This window comes from Uranotaenia lowii, chromosome 2 (assembly GCF_029784155.1).
Source record: "Uranotaenia lowii strain MFRU-FL chromosome 2, ASM2978415v1, whole genome shotgun sequence".
NCBI classification, from domain to species: domain Eukaryota; kingdom Metazoa; phylum Arthropoda; class Insecta; order Diptera; family Culicidae; genus Uranotaenia; species Uranotaenia lowii.
Genome location: NC_073692.1, coordinates 244571964 through 244587856, shown reverse-complemented (window position 1 = coordinate 244587856; position 15893 = coordinate 244571964). Strand labels below are relative to the sequence as shown.

The following is a 15893-nucleotide window of genomic DNA, read 5'->3' as shown; positions in this document are numbered from 1 at the left end:
CTGATTTTGGTGGGAAACCATTCATCACGGATCACCCGAAAGGTTTCGGAACCCAAGCCAAGGTTCGAACCTACACATATACGGTGGAGAGAACGAGGCACTTGAAAAATGTGGAGATTTTGAGAACATCAATTTCGACACTTGCAAGTTTGGTTGAGAGTTTTTTTTTTCGCTTTCCTCGCCTTTTTTCGTGGCCTGGTGTGAAGTGTTTTGCTTTCACGAGTTAAAAATTATAAACTCTTCTTGTGTGCACATACGGTGCCTTTTTTGGAGCCCCCCATTTGTTGGTCACTCGTAGTTGTTGGTTGATGTGGATGATGTTGATGTGTTGTTGAACCGGGAATCAATTGCTGCAAGTCATTGCAAATCGGTGTGTGCTGCTGACAGTATGAATAGCCAACAATTGAACAACAAACTAAGGGGGGATGCCGAAGAGTTCGAACTCGAAGTTTGGTGGCTCTTCTGAGTGGAGCAACGCCTCTGACTCTTCAAAAAATTCTCGCTTGAGATTTCACCTGTATTGCGGGGTTAAGTTAAGTGAACAAATTCTTTTTCAAATAAAGAAGCTTTAATTGATTTATTTTTCAATAAATGCTAGACTGAGTTTTGAAAAAATTAGAAAGGAATTTGGTAAATTCAGCAAACTGTCAATTTATCGATTCCGATTAACTTCTGAGTTCTGATTACACATTTATTGAGATCAATTTAGGTATCATAAACTTATTTTAAAAGACAATTCCTGGAAACTGCCAGGAATTTTTAATCATTGGGCAAACAACAAACGAAAAAAACCTGGGACTTTTCCGTTCTTGAATTGGTAATAGGGAAGAACGACAATATCTAATCCCTGGGGTGACTTGATTCCTTAGCTATATCTCCAAACCAATATGTCTTACAAAAATCAAATGTTCTAGAAAAATGTGCCAAACATAACAAAACAACAAAACTGTCATATAAAAAGTTATTTTTTTCAAGTTATTGAAATTAGTTTGAGAAATTGAACACAATGGGTGATGGAATCGAAAAGTTATTCTTTCTCTGCATAAGAAAAACCCGTAAGATCTGCCAAAAGTTGGGTGATATTTTAGATGTATCCCACTTGCACTAATGCAAAACCATCACCCTAATTCGGCAGCGCTTCCATCGCCTATGAGACATGAATATTTTTTTTTATCACTTTTAAAGTGATTTTTCCGACATGGAAAAAGAGGCAGGCGATGCCTAATCGACATCGCACGCGTTTTTTTATTCAGTGGATCTAAATAAATTTAAATTTAGTGGTATCAATGTGTGACCATCACCTCGTCCTTGACGAGATACGACTAAGAGTTGCGCGTGTCCAACGGCGTGAGGAGAAAGTCGGGTGTCGATACGACGTCCGCCGGTTGGAGAATCCAGAGGTGAAAAGGGCAGCTAGAATCCCGAGCCTCGGAATTGCCGACAGACGGAACAGTCGAAGAACAGTGGTGTGGAATCAAGAATGCCTTTATCACGACGAGCCATGGTACTCTCGGTAAAGTGTGTGGAAGAAGAAGTGAATGGATGTCGGATGAAACATGGAGGATGGTCGATGATCGGAGAAAGGCGAAAGTCGGAATTGAGCAGGCATGTACCGGGTCAGCCAAAGCAGCCGCCCGCTTACAATATGCGGAGCTGGAAAAGGCAGTTAAACGAGCTTGTAAACGAGACAAGAGAGCCTGGACAAACTCCCTAGCCGAAGAGGGAAAAAGAGCCGCCGCCAATGGAAATATCCGATTACTTTATGACATTTCTCGCCGCCTCAGTGGTGCAAGGACTAATGCAAGAATGCCGCTGAAAGACCGAGCAGGTCAGTTATTGACCGATCGAACAGATCAGCTCAAACGATGGACTGAACACTTCGAACAACTCTTCCGAGTCACGAATAGCTATGGCCAACAGAATCCGCAGCTCAAAGCGCCAACAGTAAGTCGCATAAATGGCGTCAACTCGGAAGCGCCTTCGCTGGCTGAAATAGAAGCGGCAATCAAAAACATGAAATCCAACAAAGCACCTGGGATCGATTGCATCCCTGCTGAAATGTTGAAAGCCGACCCTGCCCTATCAGCACAAATGTTGCACCGTCTTTTCGCTGACATCTGGGATACTGCAACATTCCCGGCCGACTGGATGCAGGGTATCCTCGTAAAGGTCCCGAAGTAAGGAGACCTGAGAGTGTGGTAACTGGCGAGGCATAACGTTGATCTGTACAACCCTCAAAGTACTCTGCAAAGTGATCCTGAACAGGATCCAGGAGAAAATCGACGCTACACTCCGACGGCAACAAGCTGGATTCCGATCCGGACGATCATGTGTGGACCACATTACAACGCTACGAATCATTGATTTCGAAAAAGCATTCGACCGACTTAACCATGAAAACATCTGGGCGGCACTAAGGCGACGAGGGGTCCCAGAGAAACTAGTCCATCTCATCGAAGCACAATACGAGGCATTTTCGTGCAAGGTTTTGCACGATGGTGTCTTGTCCGAACCAATCCCGGTAACTGCTGGAGTGAGACAAGGATGTATTCTATCACCGCTACTTTTTCTAATCGTAATGGATGAGATTCTGATTGGATCGATTGACTGTGCACCGAACCGAGGATTGCCGTGGAATCCTTCAACAATGAAGCAACTGAACGACCTTGACCTGACTGACGATATTGTTTTGCTCGCCCAAACACAACCGGATATGCAGAGCAAACTCGACGACCTCACCGAAAGTTCCAAGGCAGCAGGTCTCAAAGTCAATGTCGGAAAGACCAAGTCGATGGAGATCAACACAGCAAATCCCTCCAGTTTCATGGTAGCTGGGCAACAAGTTGAGAAAGTGGAGTGCTTCCAGTATCTTGGTAGCCAGATAACGCCTGATGGTGGTACCAGGAAAGACATCGAAACCCGGATCAGAAAGGCCCGATTTGCGTTTGCGAGTCTCCGAAACATCTAGCGGTCACGCTACGAACAAAAATCCGAATCTTCAACTCAAACGTCAAATCCGTATTGCTGTACGGGTGTGAAACTTGGTGCACATATGCGGTAACGACGCGAAAAATGCAAGTATTTGTAAACCGCTGCCTGCGGAACATCATCCGCGCTTGGTGGCCTGGCAACTGGATCTCGAATGAGGAACTTCATCGCCAGTGTCATCAAAGGGCGACAGAAATCGAGATTCGGGAACGTAAGTGGAGATGGATTGGGCACACGCTGCGGAAAGATGAAAACGAGATTTGCAGAGAGGCGCTAGATTGTAATCCAGAAGGACATGGAAAAAGAGGCAGACCCTGAAATTCGTGGCGGCGAAGCCTAGCCGCTGAAATCCGAACTGTCGACGAGAATCTTGACTGGGACCAGGTGAAGACGCTGGCTCCGGATCGTCAACAGTGGAGGTCTTTTACCACGGCCCTATGCACCGATGGATCGGCGCGGGATCATTAAGTAAGTAAGTAATGTGTGACCGGATGTTCACAGCGAGGATGACCACTTAAATAAGTGCTCCAAGGTTAAAGGCAGAGTCTTTTGGAGAGATTTAAAATGTGCTTCATGTAGTCGTTTTTCTTTCAATGGATCCGAAAGTAATTTTTTCAAACAAGTTATTAATGCATAAATTTGGTCTTGTTGACCCCACAATTTCAATGTTAAGTTTAACAGCACAACAACGTGAAAACAACAATGATAAATGTCAATTCGACTGTGATGGTTTATGGACACCGATCCTTCTAACAGAAAGTGCTAAAATTTATGGTTCTGGGATTTGGGATAGAAAGATTATGTTGTTGTACCTTTTTACCGTAATGGCAAGATGCCAAATCCGGCCAAAACAATACGGAACAACCGTGTTTCTTCAGGAAAGGCAGCAGACGTTTATTCAAACACTCTTTCACGTAAATTTCTTGGTTGACAGTCCCGGAAGCTATGAAAATGCTGCTTTTCAAGCCTGGCTTTCCAAACCAGATATTTCTTCGCGAACTTTGTCAGTTTCATCGGCTTGAAAATATCGGCTACCATTCTCCTTCCTTTTGCCGTATAAAACTCCTGTCCCGGAAGCTGCTTGTAGTCGGCTTTGACGTAGGTTTCGTCTTCCATTACCACGCAGTCAAACTTCGACAGCATCGTCGTGTACAGCCTCCGGGATCGCGCTTTGGCCGTCGTATTTTGTTTATCATCTCGATTTGGAGTCAATACCTTCTTGTAAGTCGATAGTCCGGCTCGTTTTTTGGCTCGATGCAAGGTTGTAGACGATACACCCAGCTTATTTGCGGCATCTCGGAGAGAGAGGTTAGGGTTTGGCTTGAAACTACCGGCAACTCTTTTTGTCGTCTCAGCGGCTTCCGGTTTTCGATTTCCCCCCGATCCAGACTTCCTGGCAGTTGACAAACTTTCCCCAAACACTATATTTGACATTTGGCATTTTGACAACTGAAGAGTGAATTCCAAAATTAAAATAGGAGCCACATTCTACACACACACCTTCAAAATGAGGGGTGTTCAGGTTTTTTAAATGCAAAATGGAAAGAAATACGTGAGGTTGATATTGACCAAATTATGACCGTATCACCCTTTAAGCCTGCAGCGCAAAACTTTTTCAATTGTCGGGTCATTTGTGGCACTCTATTATATATATAATCATTTTTTTTCGAAACGGCCAAAATGAAGGTTATGATATCAAAGCTATATCTGAATAAGTTAATAATATCTCGTTGAGATGAGTTTGTGTAACAATTTTGATATGGTCTTCTGATCGGGTTGCCTCCTGCCTTAAACTCTAACTTTTATGTATTGTTTCAAATTTGCACAATTCTTGAAAAGTTTGGGTACACCCCTCCAACATCGACCTGCCGTTTGGGAGGCGCGCACGCTACCATAGAGCGATACCTTACGCATTGGAAAGAGAACATCAAAATTCCAATGCAAGCTTTTGAAGCAGGGAAATTGAGGCAGAAAAAACTGTTCGTATCAAAGAGGATATGAGGTACTCAGAGCAAAAGGGGTATAAGTGCAAAAATGATCGATTTTGAGTTAATAATGCCAAATGATTTTCCATATTTCTAAGAGCAAGTTTCTTGGTGTTGGGAAAAAGTGGAAGAAATTTTGACGTTTTGAAAATTTTACCATGCAAAAATGTTTTCAAAATCTTTGGGCGTTGTATTTTTTTACAGCACTGCTTCTATTTCAGCCGTATGCGATAGAAATATTGCTATTTTTGCATCACGGCATGCGAAACTACAACACGTGTTGCAGAAAAACTTGAAAGCCACAGATCTTGAAAATGTTTTTGCTCGGCAAAATTTTCAAAATGTGCAAACAGTGACAAAATTTCTACCACTTTTTCCCAACACCAGTGAACTTGCTCTAACTATATTTGATGAGTTATACTTATTTTTAGGATTTTATCGACTAACTGTAGACAAAGACAAAGACAAATACAAAAACTGTTTTAAGTTGTTTAGAAAAAACATTTGTGTTGTAATTGATTTTTCTTTATGTTTACATTGCACTTTTTTAGATTTTATATTTTGTAGCAAAACAACTTTAACTTTGCGTTTTTTCTTACCCACTTATCAGTGTTTCCTATAAAATTTTAAACGTACCTGAAAAGAGAAGAAAATAAAGCGATTAGTTTCGATTTTTTCTATTATTTTTTCTCCTTCTCTCAAATGCCAAGAAGTTTATGTACAGTTTCGTAAAAAGTAAATAGTATTCTCATATGAATATTTGTCTAAAGCTAAATGAAGCGCCTTTTGTTTCCATAAGCACAAATAACTCTTAACTATTGCCAATTTTCATTTTATGACAACAATTTTTTCGGCACACGAGCCCTTCGATGTATTTCTAAATTAGGAAACAATTGAATTTCGTTTTTGAAAGTAAAATGAAGGAAAATAACGTTAGGTCCAGTATTTAGTTTTATCGCAGGAAAAATAAGTGTTCAATGACATGTTTATGTTTGAGCTTGTGTTTTTCCTCACATTAGGCGTGAGGGACATTAACCCTGATCCGCTCTTGAGTGTCAATATGACATTATTGGAAGTTTTGAGGCATGTAACTTTATAAGGGTGCATTAAACTAAAAATATTTCTTCAGGGACCCCCACTGAACTTAACTCTAATTGTGCATCATTATTTTTTTTATAAACGCACCCTAAAAGCACAGAAAACAAACATAATCAAACCTTGAGTGTCAACTTGACACTTAAATTTGAGCTTAAAATCGCTATACCTCTTTTGTATCTTTACCGATTTGTACAAGTATTATAGGTTTAAAAAACCGTAATGTAACTTAAATATGTTGTTATCTAACGGGTAAGAATTTCTGGGACGGATGAGGGTTAATGCGAAAGCACAGCCCCATCGAAACCACCATCACATACTTATCGTTAAACCTGCACAATAAGTGCCAGAACAAGGTGATAAAGATTGAGAGCCCAGCGGACGACGACAATGATTCCGCTTGCAATGCGGATGATGCAATTTGGCATGCGGATGATCATCAAACCCAATCAACGACGACGGCAAGCCGACTTTTCGCCGCAACCCAGCATGATCCCAAACTGGGTCCGAGACCTGAAATGAAAGTTCTTGATCATGCTGACGATGATGATGATGATGATGGTGCATCAATGTTACTGCAATTTTCACTGCAATTTTCACTGCACTTTCGCCGTATCCAAACACAATTGGTATCCGTCAGCCAGTTCAGTCGAATGGAAGGATATTATTGAACAAGAAGATCAAAGCCCGATGAAGCGGGAGATTCTGCTTCCGACATCGAGACTGCTGCTGATGATGTTTTTGTTATTGTTGCTCAGCACAAATCCAGTGTGGTCCAGAACAAGCACTACGGATGGACTTTGCACATCTTGTCTACCTACGGATTTCTTTTCCTTCTTGCAGCTGGGCAGAAGACTCGTAGCGGCTGATCGGTCGATCCTTTATGTGGTCGATAATGTTTATTATCGTTATTATCATTATTATACATAACTTTTCCGTCCATTTGTGATTACTATTTTTTCATACCAGATCCCGTTACAGAAGAAGAAAGGTTGACCCGGTGAAGATGCTTCGAAGCTTGAACTGGCTTGATCCACTTTGACTAAACTGTTAAATTGTTGGATTTGCAGAATTCCCAAATGCGGAAATTTTTAATCTGGTTGCTGCTCTATAAGTCTGAGTTACTGTCTGGATTTTCAGAAATAGCATAATTTTGAAATCCATCCAATTTGAAATGTTTTTTACAATAAAATGCTCCATGAAATATGAGTAAACAATAACAAAAGGTCCTATAAGAGCTATGTGGTTTATCTGGAGGTGGGGACAAGACTGCCCTTGCTCGAGTGTGAGAATCAGTTTTTTCAATGTTTTGATTGCTACGTCACAAACGTTCATGAGCGTCTCGACGTTGAAGTCGCCGTTCATTGACGACATGCAACGTTTCATGTTATTCGAAAAATCACAATCAAAGTACCCTTTTATTTATGACGCCTAGTACTGCAACGCTATGAGTTCTAAATAATAAACAACTTTATTTGCGTCCCCAAACATTCCTCCTTATATGTTTCTATGGCTTCATTTGGACGTCTAATACTTGACTCCGTGATGGCGTTGTCGTAATCGTTCATAAACAACTGTATGGATACAACGAACTAATACTAAAGTTTTTGGTTGTCCCCACTTATAGATAAACCAAATTGCTATGAGAGGACTCATGCCGCCAACCGTAGCCTAGAAGATAGTGTTTAAGTCTCCTAAGCCAGAGGTCATGAGATCGAGTCTCGGTCACGGCATAAATAGTACTCTTTCAGTGGGCTGATGGTGTTAGCATTAGTGAGATACCAGTCATTATATCCTCGAAAGATGTACGCTTTAGTCTTAACCCTCATCCGTTCCAGAAATTAGGACCCGTTAGAGTCCCTGGAGTGTCCCAAAAAATCACTTCGTGTCCAAGAAAGCTGAAGTTAGAAGCTATACGTTGCACATAAGAATATATTTTTTAGAATTTTTTTAAGATCATGACCACAAGAAATGTATAAAAGTGGTGTGAAAACCGTACTTTTCAATCAATAAACCGTCAACATTTTTTAAGTCCTAGCTTCGGCTGGACATATACTAAAATTGGAACGATACAGAGAAGATTAGCATGGCCCTGTGCAAGGATGACACGCAAAATCGTGAAGCGTTCCACATTTTTAACAATTTTATTTTTGTTTTGACAAGAGTAAGAATAATAAACTAATATGAATGATTTGCAGTATTTTTTTCTAGTTAATTTTTTTTTTAAGAAAAAGAGCGATGAAATGGCAAATAAACTAGAAAATTTCTTATTTTTTTTTCGTTTAGAATGCAATCACTAGAAAATAGTAGGATCGTTAAAGAATAGAATGTAAAATATAAGATCACACTTGTCAAAAGTGTCTCCTGATCAAATCCTTTTACCCACTTATCCAATCACAATTAATTTGCTAGGATGCAGAGGTGACCTCGGTCCTAAAGCATAAATTATTTTTCTTTCAATCCCTTTTCTCTCATTTCCTTCTATCAATTGACTACTAGGACGTGGCCGGCGCCGTTATTGATATTTAAAGAGAGAGCATCAGTTTTGGGCACTGTGAATGTTTTGCCAGTCCCAGGCACCATTCTTTTGACCTTTGAACAAAACTGATGGCCTCGGTCAATCACGGAGTAGCAACCATTGGCGATGTGGAATTCGTTCTACTGAGCCACGCCAGCGATCATGGAATTCGAAATGTTTATAATAAGATTATAGTGATTGAATTGAAAAGGAGATAAAAATCTTGTACATAAATTGAAAATGTGTAATATTATCGCATAATTAAATATTTTTAAATATTGTTTTTATCATTTCGAGTTCAATGATTTAAGGTGGATGTGAGTAGTTAATCAAGCTAAGCTAAGCTAAGCTAAGCTAAGCTAATAAACCGTCAACATTTTTTAAGTCACACCAGATAAATTTTGAAAAGAAGATTGAAAAGTTGAACTGGGCATATATTTGCCTGTTTAGATTGTCAATATACGACACGGAGTTTTAAACGAATTTTCAAATGTAGCTGTTTTTTGAACTTTTTGTGAATTTTTCTATTTCTTAGATTTTCTTGCACTGGATTTTGAGTATACTAACTCAAGATTTCCGCAATAAATATATATTCACCAGAAAGCCATTTTCATACCGATTCGATTCAAGTCGTGTAATTAGTGAATCTCCATGTAAGAGAAGCGACGTCTGAAACACAAAACTCCAATCCATACAAAATCGTTTCCAATCGATCCGAACTTTTGTCGTAGAGCTTTTAGCTTTCTAATTGAAAACTCAACTAAGGAGGATTATGGTGATTGCTGTTGTAGTTCAAGCGATTAATTATAAAACTCGTCATGTAAATTTATCATAAAGAGAAATTTTTTGCACTGCTCTGGTGGTTTTTGTTCGTAGTAAGAAAACTGTGTGATTGTTAACAAAATTCAAGTCATTCATACCGTTCATCGCGATCCACAAGGTTTCAAATTAAATACTGTTTTGTGGGATTTACTGAGCGTTCACTTTAGAGCTTGAACAAAATAGTGCTGAGATTTTTTTTTTTTTTGTATAAGCTTTCGGCGATGTGGCCAGATATTTTATTTGTGATCCCTCGATCAGATGTCACTTATCTAATATGCAGGTTTACTAGGTGCAATCAATTATTATTTTAATGTTTTTCTTTTCTAATTTAAATTCTCCTAGTAGGAAAGTTCTACAACTTCCCTGTGCAATGCCCGAAAATTTGTTCGTAGCCCAGATTTCGGTTTTTATGTTTTCCTTAATGGATTAAATTCCTATAAAAAAAAAAGATGCTATTTCTTCAGTAACAAATCTTTCAACTGGCAAAGGAGGCATGAATTCGTAAATTGTATAGCAAAATGTTTCAAATTCGCTAACCCCATTCAAATTTCAGAAGTCAAAATGGATCCTCTGGACGCAGGAACATACGAATACTTCTATTGGAATTCCAATGATTGTACAGAAATACAGCCTGAACTACAAAAGATAAATCTTCGCTGTTGTTTCGTAGGTGGAAAATAGATCTGTTGGGAGGAAAAAAAATACGCACTGAAAATTTGTCGTTCTATACACGTGTTACACAAGATCGGGATTTTCGGAAATGAAAGCCAACAACAATATTAACGACGCTGCTTTGAAATCATTGAATTCGAGGTGCAATCCCGATCAAGTGGATATAATGCTAACATAAGGTTGCCCGTTTTTTTTCTGGATAAATCCGGGTTATTTTATCAAAAAACAAGGCTAAATCCGGGTAATCGAATTCGAAATTTTCAATCAATAATCCGGGCTATATCCGGAAAAAATTGGGTAAAACTAAGAATTTTTCAACAAAAATCAAGAAAAAATGAAAAAATATTAATTAATCTTATAGTGAAGAGTAGCCCAGCAAACATTTATGAAGGTATATCGCAGGAACAACAAAATTATTCAAACAATTATACCAGATGAAAAGATTGTATAAAACTTACGAAAATAGCATATAGCTACAAAAGTGGAGGCGATATATCTACAATGACAAGATTCGATTTCCCCACGAAAAGCAAAATAAACGATTCCAAGTAAGTTGAGTAAAACGAAAAAAAATTTCCCCGACCGAGGATTGAACTCCAGTCCTCCAAGTTCGCAGTCCGGTACCTTACCACGATGCCAACTCATCACTTGACATGAACCACGCTATAGCTCTATAGGTGAGATTTTTTTTACGAACCGGTCAAAGGAAGAAAGGACCGCCAATTTATCGTAAATTAGTTTACTCAAATCGTAATTGTCGAATCAGCATATTCCTAACCATTTGGAGACATATTTACGAATTGAGTAAACTGCTATCCGACTCGACTATTTTTGGGCAATGCTTGTCGTAAATAAATGATAGAAAATCGCGAAATACCAACTTGTTTACGATGGTTATCGAAAATGTCTTAATATCGGATTTCAATTATCATTTTCATTACGATTTCATGTTAGCTGGGAGGCTGAGTTTGAAGAAGTCAGACGTAAATTTTTGACTGCAGATTTTTCGGAAGTGAAAAAGTGGAAAAAAGATTTCATAATTATAGTTCTTTAAGCTATTGGAATCAAAATTTATCAGCCATTTTCTGTAAACAGAACAAACCCAACTGTCTAAGAAAATCGCCACATCAATATTTCGCATGGGAAGCTGAATTTTCAGGAACAAGATGGCTACCATTAGCTCCAAATTTTCCGAAGTTGGAGGATGTTGTTTAACGGTTGAGTGGGATCGTTTGTACTGCTTCACATCTTCCTATGGAGGGCCGCATTTGGTGAGACTTTTATTTTGATTTTTGATGATATCAATATATTGAAATAGCGGTTGCACATGTCCAATGGGTTTTAGAAACCAGTACCTAGTCCGATGACCGGGAATAAGTTGATACAATAAAACGCGAAAATTGAATTTATTCTTAAATAGAATTGAAAATAAGTGCATTAAGTGGTTGAAGTAAGTACAGTAGTGTAGGTCCAATGTCTACATTTAGTTAGAGCGTGATACCATTGAACAAAATCAATCGAGATTGTTTGAAGCGAAATGTTTTCAGTAGTTTTTGTTTAGTTTCATTCCATGTCCATGATATTCTTATTTCTTTTCAAGAGTGAGGTGTTAGGGATTATATTTAGGGAAACACTTGCTTGTGGGAAATTCGAATGGTTTCATTTCTAATTATTTGAAAAATCATAATACTATTTTAAATTCACAAATTTAAATCGCTTCTGAGATATTAATAGGAGTTTCATCAGAAAATGTCAATGAGCTAAGGAGGTGTAGGTTCAACAGAGATCGTACCAATGATTTAATTTGGATATGAGTAGTTAAACAAGCTAAGCCAAAAATCAAGAAAAAAAACACTTGTAATGACTCATTTTGAGATATTTGTTTGATTCACCTAATAAAGTAAAGAGATCCAGGCTATTTTCAGTGAAACCCGAGCCTCCGGGCCGGACCAGACTTTTCTCAAATATTGAATCAAATTTCCGGGAAAGTCTGAGTAAATAGGGGCAATCAGACAAGCTTATGCTAACAACCAGTGTTTTGGAACATCATAAATTATGTGCTATAAAGCAAGAGCCACCCTAGCGACTGAGCATAAAAGAGAGTTCTCTCCTGAGAACTCACTCTCCGCGACCGATCGTGTGATCGTGTTCGTGGTACGATCTGTTTACCAGCATAGCATAGCACAAATAAATCAGTTCGCAGCAACCTCCGTAGAAGCAACATCGGTCTATTTAATTACCCCGTCGGCTCGGTTTAGTAATTGGAATAAAGTTAGAATATTCCTAATTCGGTTCGGTTTTACTTATTTTGTGTACGGAAGAAAATAAGCAACTGGTGATCACTATCACAGCACTTCAACTGTGCTTAAAAGGACTTGTGTGATTGGGTAGCCTTTATCGCACCCACGGTGGACTTAGTGCTAGTTTAGAAGTGTTCCTCAGGTCGTTCCAAGAGTGAAATACAGTCCACTCGAAGTTTTTAAGTTTCCTTGGGACGATCCGGAACATTTTTTGGTCCTTCGAGCCGGATATGTGGCCAGTAAAAGCCTACGGACAGTGACAGACGGATTCGGATCGCAAGAAGTACCCGGCAGCATCAGTGCACGGCCATCGCACTTTCGGGAGCATCAAGCCACCGCAGCCATCGCTGCTTCGCCATCGCGCTGATCAGCGCTACTCAATGCACCACGGTACCACAGCTGCGCCATTTGCTACAACACAAAGCAACCAAGGAGAACCGGAGGGCGAACAAAATCGGAACATCGGTCGGAACATTCCTTGGTCCACGGAACTGGTTTTCAAAAACAGGAAAGTACAAAGTGTGCATGATTAATGGTGTCTGTTTTGTGGGTTGCTCGAAATAAAGCGTAAAACTGAAGTATTCGGATTTTTTATCATGGAAATTGTGTGCAATCCTTGATCGGGTTTATCAACATCTTTCTCTGCTGCTTGTGGTTCGAAATTGGCAATTGTTTCATTGAAAACCTTCTCAGTCAACCGGGTGCGTTTGGTCATTCATTTTCGGTCAAAAATTAGAACGTTGAGTTGAGTTGAGTCATTGGAAAACACATAATTAACGGTGAAAGCAAGCAAAGTGCTTTGTGTGAGCGAATCATTGGCCTTTGAATGAGTCGGTTTTTGGTTTAAGTCAGCATAATTGATTAATGATCTGCGGAGATCACTAGGACGTGTCGGTGAAGAAATTTTATCATTTCTTAAAAAACTATTTCAAATTATTTTTATAAATTGTGTGTGATTTGGCAATCTAGTGCAACATTAACAAGCGGACGTGTCGATGTGCAAATAAATTTTTTGGTTCAGATTTTTTAAACGGATTTTTAAGTTCTTAATTGAGCTTTATCGGATTGTGTCAGAATATTTGTCGGTTTTTTTTTTGTCAGATTTTGAGTCAGTGAAAATTTTATCATGGAAGACGTCGACTTCAACGATTTGAAAGAGCAAGAGCGACAACTCAAACGGACCATCCACGGCGTAGCGAGGTTCGTTGAAGGCTTTTCGATGGAACGACACGAAAACCAAATCGACGTTCGGTTAGAATTGTTAGAAGATGCGATGCGGAGATTTCACACAATCCAGCGGAAGATTAAATTGATTCATGACGAAGAAGACCTCGAATTCAAGCCAGAATCAAAAGAAACCGAAGGCCAGCGGGAGAAACGAGTGAGAGCCAAAATCGCCAAGCGTGAAGCAGAGTTTGATGAGGCAGCATCCCAGGTCGAAGAGGTTTATTGCACAGCGAAATCTTCCCTGGTGGCCTTCAAGCGGAAAAAACAAGTGTCAGTTGAATTGTCAGAATCTTCTACAAGTTCGGTTATGTCTCGCGTGAAACTTCCTGAAATCCAGCTGCCCCATTTCAGTGGAAGAATTCGAGAATGGATCACCTTCCGCGACATGTTCCAGAGTCTCATTCACAACAACGATCAGCTTTCCCCAATTGACAAGTTCACCTACTTGAGGTCATCGGTGAGGGACGAAGCACTCCAAGAAATCGGCTCCATTGAAATTACGGCGGCAAACTACCAAGTGGCATGGAGTATACTAGAAAAGCGGTATGAGAACAAAAAGCTCATTGTTAAAGCTCATCTCGATGCGCTCTTTGCAATCGAACCAATTCGTCGAGAGAACAGCGAGTCCTTGAATCGGCTCATCGGTGACTTCGACAAAAACTTGCAGATGCTGGACAAGATTGGGGAAAATACCAAAGAATGGTCGACGTTGTTGGCGCACATGATCTGCATGCGTCTGGATCCCGTAACACTTCGGCAGTGGGAAACGCATCATAATTCGAAGGAAGTGCCAACCTATTCCAACCTGATGAACTTCCTCCGAGATCAGTGTTTGGTTCTGCAATCTCTAGTCGCCAACACTTTGCCAGAGCCTCAGCATCCAAGGTTCACGAGATCACCGGAGCCACAGTATCGACGCTTTAGGAGCTCGCCTCAGCCAGACTATCGACGGTTGAGAAACACTACAACTTTAATCGCATCGCAGCCTCCAGAATGTTGTACCATTTGTGGAGATCGTCAGCATAACATTGTCCAGTGTCGAACGTTGAAGAGTTGGTCTGTGTCAGAACGGTTTTCGGAAGTCCACAAACGTCGCTTGTGTTTTAAGTGTTTGCAACCTGGACATTATGCCATAGATTGTACCAGAAGTCCCTGTCAAAAATGCCATCGGAACCACCACACACTTTTGCATTATGAAAGTCCTCGCTACTTCTATCGGCCTCACTCACCATCTTACTCCTCCTCCGTTCCACCAACGCGCAACAGACCCGATAATGCCAATCAGTTTGAAACGAACCAAAGTAGAGAAAACACACAAGCTCAGCGCACACCAAATCGAAGAACTCAGCAATCCACCAATTCGTACCCAGTTGTTCAAGCACCCCACCCACAAAATTACCCACAGTACACCACAGATAACCTTCCGCACACTTTGGAATCAGTCAGTAACCCATACAGAGAATGATTTTGTCATTTTTTGTTGTCGACTGTTATCATACGCGCTGAGAATCGGTTTGAAAACACACGATTGCATGATTCAACTGCGTTGGAGTTGTATTCATAGTTTTGCTACGCCTCTTGTAGTATTGCCATCAACTAAATCTCCAGAAATGTTGAGATCACACGGAACAGGTTATGTCTCGGTCTTGCCTATTGCCTATTTTGTATTTATTTGATTGTGCCTGGACAAATGCCAGAAAATTACTCAGCAAAACTGTCAGTAAATCATGCAGTTATTGAGTCAGAAAAACATTCAGATCACAATGCGGAAAACTTGTTAGAAACTCATTCAGAAATCCATTCAGAAAACATTCGGAAAAACATTCAGAACTTCATTTAGAAAAAGGGTCAGAAACTCGGTCAGTTCACCATTCAGAAACTCAGAAAAAACGGTCAGAAACTCATTCAGAAAAACAGTCAGAACCTGTGTCAGTTTTGTGTCAGAAAAACGGTCAGTCGGGCCTTTTTTGAAGCAACACGCATTATTTTGCCTTTTTTGGAATGTCTTCAGCTCATTTTGAAGATTTGCGAGTACAACAGCGTCATCGGAGGCCAACCCAACTATGTTTACATTGGTCTAAATTTCAGATCGCTTCTTATTGGCAACAGTACATCGTGCTGAAGTCGGATAGCACAACTGCAAAAATTCTTGAAATTTTGCTACATCGTGTCGCGCCTCAATCCTCGTTTGTCGAACGACGAATTGAAGGTAGGCCTAGTCGGTCAAAATGACTAAAATGTCCCCCATTTTATGCCTCCGTCTGCATCGATTCCCTATCAGTGCAG

At 40.0% G+C, this 15893-nt stretch overlaps 1 protein-coding gene and 1 non-coding gene across 4 annotated transcripts in view; one reads left to right on the top strand and one right to left on the bottom strand.

Moving 5' to 3' along the window:
* LOC129746801 (protein outspread) overlaps positions 1 to 15893 on the bottom strand; it is a 609098-nt gene that overhangs the window by 532956 nt on the left and 60249 nt on the right. The gene's annotated exons all lie outside the window — the stretch shown is intronic.
* Positions 8100 to 8205, top strand: LOC129750264 (U6 spliceosomal RNA). The gene has a single exon (XR_008738380.1). It is a non-coding gene; the product is annotated as a U6 spliceosomal RNA (small nuclear RNA).